Raw genomic sequence first — 5,555 nt, forward strand, 5'->3', positions numbered from 1 at the left:
GGGTTTTTTATACAAAGAAAACTACAGAACACTATTGCAAGAAACCAAAAGAGACGTACATAAATGGAAAACTATACCATGCTCATTAATGGGAAGACTCAATATTGTGAAAATGTCAATTCTAACCAACACAATCTACAGATATAATGTAATCCAGATGCAAATACCAACAGCATTCTTTAACAGGATGGTAAAACTATTCACCAAATTTGTATGGAAATGTAGAAGTCACCAAATAAGCAAAGGATAATTGAAGAAGAAAAAATTAGGAGGCCTCACACTACTTGATCTCAGAAACTACTATACAGCCATGGTAGTCTAAACAGCCTTTTACTTGTACAATGACAGACACATAGGCCAGTGGAGCAGAGTCAAGAACCCGGATGTAAATCTATCCCCCTATGATCAGCTGATCTTTGACAAAGGGCAAAGTGCATTAAGTGGGGAAAAGACAGACTTTGTAACAGACGATGCTTGCAAAACTGGATGTCCATTGGTAAAAAAAAAAAAAAAGAAACAAGATCCACACCTCACACCATGCATAAACTAACTCAAAATGAATCGAAGGTCTAAATACAAAATCTAAAACAATAAAGATCATGAAAATAAAAAAAATGGGGCAATACTAGAGGACCTAATACATAATACATAGCATAAATAGAATACAAACTATAACAAGAAGATAAACGATAACTAGGAGTTCCTAAAAATTAAACACTTAAATGCTCCTCAAAACACTTCACCAAAACAGTAAAAAGAGAAATTATAGACTGGAAAAAAAAATTTGGCTATGACATAACTGACAAGGGTCTAATCTCTAAAATCTATAGAATATTTCAACACCTCAACAACAAAAACACAAATAATCCAATTAATAAATGGACAAAGGATATGAATAGACACTTCACCAAAAAGACATTCAGACAGTTAAAAGACACATGAGGAAATGTTCGTGATCATTAGGAATTAGGGAAATGCAAGTCAAAACTACAGTGAGATACCATCTCATCCTGAATTTACTGGCATTAATCAAAAAAAAAAAAAAAAAAACAGAAAATAAATGTTGGAAAGGTTGTGGGGGAGATAGGAGCTCTTATGCACTGCTGGTGGGAATGTAAAATGGTACAGCCATGATGGAAAACAGTATGACACCTCCTTGAAAATCTAGAAATAGAAATACCATACAATCCAGGGACTTCCGGCTAAAATGGCACCATACACAAGTATCACACAGTCCCTCCACAGCAGAGACCCAAAAAACCAAGTAAAACAGAGACAAACAACATTCCTGGAACCCAAAGTGTCAAATGAAGAGATGAAGAACTCAGCCAAAAGCTGAATGGAATAAGAAACTGACAGAGGACAGAGAACGAGGAGAGACACGTGCAGAGTCCTCCTATCAACTAACACAGTAGGTATTTGCCATCTTGGATTCCTGTCATGGATCGGTGGTCGGGGAACACAGGAAAGCAGCTCCACGGAGCTCCCAGCAGGAGGCAGAGCACCCAGCAACCAGCAATGCATGCTTTCCTACCCTCCATCCTCTCCCCACTGCTGTACCTCCAAGCTTCCTGGCTGGCTGCGGTGGCTTGGCTGTTCGGGAAGTGCAGTGTCCCTGCCACTTTGATTCGCCCTGCCCACACTGGAGGTCTGTGGACAGGGAGTACGGGAATGCAGCTTCACGAAGTCCCCAGCAGGAGACAGAGCACCTGGTAACTAGCGATATACACTTTCCCAAACCCCACGCTTCTCCACCCCTCCACCTCCTCTGCTTCTCGCCAGCCACAGTCTCTCCACCAGGAGGCAACTGCTTCCACCCCAGGCTGCTTGGATTACCCCTGCTCACACTGGCCATCTATGTGAGCTGGTGTTGCTTCTTTCTGTTTCTTTTGGTTTCTTCCATGCCTCCCACCAACTCCCCCTCCTTTCTCTCGAACACCTGGCTCCATTTGACATCTTTGCTTCTTCTTGAAAGGTTGTGCAGCCCCACTGGACTGAGGAACCACTCCTCTGGGCCATGACACCAGGCTGATGCAATCCCTAAGGCTTTTTTTTTTTTTTTTTGCTTGTTTTGTTTCGTTTGTTTTCTTTTTCTTTCCCAGCTTGGTATCCCCTTCTAGCCAGGCTGAACGGAGTGGCTTAGGAGCCAGTCCCCCAATCTATGCAGCTGCATAGGTGGGATCCCTGGGAACTTGTCTTTTTTTCTTTCTTTCTTTTTCTTTTTTCCCCTCTCTTTTTCCCTTTCTGTCTTTCTTCATTTCTCAGTTCTCATGTCTATATACTCACCTTCTTTTCCTGTCTCCTGAATACCTGGTGCTGTGTGACATCTATACCCCCTCTAGCCAGGTTATACTGTGTAGCTTGAGAGCCACTTCCCCAGTCTCCATGGCTGCACCAGTGGGACCCTGGGGGCTTTTCTTTTTTTTCCAAATTTTCATCTAGTTGTTTTTTTCTTCTCTTTTCCTTTTTCTTTTTGCTTATTTCTGTTTCTCAGCTTCTCATCTCTCCACTCCAATGGAAGCTCCCTTAGCACTTTTTTTCCTTTGTTTGTTTTTGGGCCCCATTTCTCTCTCCTCTCTTTACTCTCTTCCATACCCATATTAGCTTCGCACATCACAACCTCATCTCTCTTTCCTGCCTACCTGCACCATGCACTGAACATCACACCACCAAGCAGCACAGACACAGCCTACCAGAACCTGCTGAACACTGATTCCTGGCCCACCCTGTCGGTCCTAGTATGTGCCAAAAAAAACCATCCCAGTCCCTCCCCTTCAGCTGGAGCTGCCCTGCTGCACCATAACTGAGTGACTGGCCCTGCCCATTGGACAAGGAGTTGAAAAGTATCTTGACTACAGATGAGCAAACAACAAAGAACATACAGCCCACCTGCTCAGACATAACCAAATAAAACAAAAAAGCAGGATGAAACAAACAAATCTACAATCAAGAAATGAAGAAAATAACTACTGAATGTCCCAAAGACAGCAGACAATATCAAAACATATTAAAAAAAAAAAAAAAAAGGACAGTATGGTTCCAGTAGGTGTCCAAAATAAAACACCAGATGACTTTCCAGTAGAAGAAAAGGCACTAGGACTACCTGACAGAGAATTCAGATCTCTAATATTAAAAGCTATCCAAGAGTTGAAGAAAAAAGCAGACAAAAATGAGGGGAAAAATGGACAAATTCATGGAAATACAGACGAAAAGGTGGAAGAATTCAGGAAAATAATATAGGAACAAAATGCCAAAATAAATTCACAACTAGAAGTCATAAAAAAAAAAAAAAAAAGAATTAGAAATCCAAAAGACAAACAACAAGATTTCACAAATGGACAGTGTCATAGAAGGGCTGAGGAGCAGGTTTGAAATGATAGAAGACAGGATCAGTGAAATTGAAGATAAACACTTGGATACAATTCTGTTTGAAGAAAAATCAGAAAACAGAACAAAGAAAAATGAAGAAACCCTGAGAATTATGTGGGATACAATCAAAAGCAAGACTTTGTGGGTGATTGGAGTTCCAGAAAACAGAGAGAAAAGGGAAAACACAGAGAGGATCATTGAAGAATTGCTGACAGAAAACTTCCTAATACCATGAAAGATAAAAAGCTGACCATCCAAGAAGCTCAATGAACCCCATATAGGATAGAACCCAAAAGAAAAACAGCAAGGCATATCGTAATCACACTCACTAAAACCAAAGACAAAGAAAAACTCCTGCCAGCAGCTCAAGAAAAACAAAAAGTCGCATACAGAGGAGAAGCAATAAGACTAATCTCTGATTATTCAGCAGAAACCATGCAGGTAAGAAGGCAATGGGATGACATATATAAAACCTTGAAAGAAAAAAAATTGCTAACCAAGAATAACATCCCCTACAAAACTCTAGTTCAAATATGATGGTGATATTAGCACATTTCCAAATAAATGAAATTAAGGGAATATGTAGCAACCAAACCAAACTTACAAAAATTATTAAAGGGAGTCATTCAGTCTGAGAACAAACAACGTTAGACCACAGCCTGAATCCAGGACGCAAGATTGTACCAGCCAGATAACAATGTAGAAAATGAACTCTCAAGGACTATCCAAAACCAAAAGAATTGAGACAGGAACCATGGAGGTTAATCTGTAAATGACAACAACGTCAGAACAATAAAAAAGGGAATAAATGGTGTAGATATAGAACGTTCTAATGGAGAGGAAGGCAAGGCAATGCCAAGTAATAATAAACTGGTGCAAACTTAGGAACAATAAGGGTAAATTTCAAGGTAACCACAAAGAAAGTTAACAAAACTACTCATCAAATAAAGAAGAAAAAAGTCTCAATAAAAACAAAATCTACAAAAACAAAAGAAATCTACAAACAAAAGGAATTCAGCAAAGGAGGGTAAAAGGAACAAAGAAAATGTTAGCACCACAGCAAAAAAGCACTACAAAATCACAGCAATAAACTGACACCTATCAATAATTACACTGAATATAAATGGCCTAAATGCACCCATAAAGAGACACAGAGTGACAGAATGGATAAAAAACAGGATCCATCAGTTTGCTGTCTACAAGAGACACATCTTAGAAACAAAGATGTAAATTTATTAAAAATCAAAGAATGGGAAAAAATATTTCAAGCAAATAACTACCAAAAAAGAGCAGGAGTGGCAATACTAATCTCAGATAAAATAGATTTTAAAACAAAACCCATCATAAAAGACAAAGAAGGTCACTACACAATGATTAAAGTGACAATCATCATGAAGACTTAACCATAATAAACTTCTACACACCCACTGACAGGGCTCCAAAATATATAAAACAAACTCTAACAGCACTGAAAAGAGAAATGTGACAGTTCCACAATAATAATAGGAGACTTCAACACACAATTCTTGATAAAGCACAGAACACCTAGAAAGAAACTCAACAAAGATACGGAACAGCTAAAGAGCACAATAAGCGAACACAACCTCATAGACCTATATGGAACACTCACCCAACGGCTGCAAAGTACACATTCTTTTCCAACACACATGAAATGTTCTCCAGAATAGACCACATCTTAGAGCAAAAAAAAAAAAAAAAGTTTTTTTTTTTTTTTTTAGAGCCAGCCTCAACAAAATTCAAAACATTGAGATAATATAAAGTATCTTCTCTGACCACAACACCATCAAAGTAGAAATTAACAGCAGGAAAAGAAAGGGGACAAAAAAACAATTACATGGAAACTGAATAAAACCCTGCCTTAAAACCATTGCATAATAGATGAAATCAGACATGGAATCAAAAAATTCCTGGAATCAAAAAATTCCTAGAATCAAACAAGAACCAAAACACATCATACCAAAACCTTTGGGACACAGCAAAGGCGGCCCTCAGAGGTCAATTTATAGCACTAGATGCACACATCAAAAAAGAAGGAAGGGGCAAAATCAAAACATTAGCTACAAAACTCAAACAAATAGAAACAGAACAGCAGAAGAAAGGAAATAATAAAGATCAGTGCAGAAAAAAATGAAATAGAGAATAGAAAAACAATCAAAAGAATCAAC

Source organism: Loxodonta africana, chromosome 7, assembly GCF_030014295.1.
Source record: "Loxodonta africana isolate mLoxAfr1 chromosome 7, mLoxAfr1.hap2, whole genome shotgun sequence".
Classification (NCBI taxonomy): domain Eukaryota; kingdom Metazoa; phylum Chordata; class Mammalia; order Proboscidea; family Elephantidae; genus Loxodonta; species Loxodonta africana.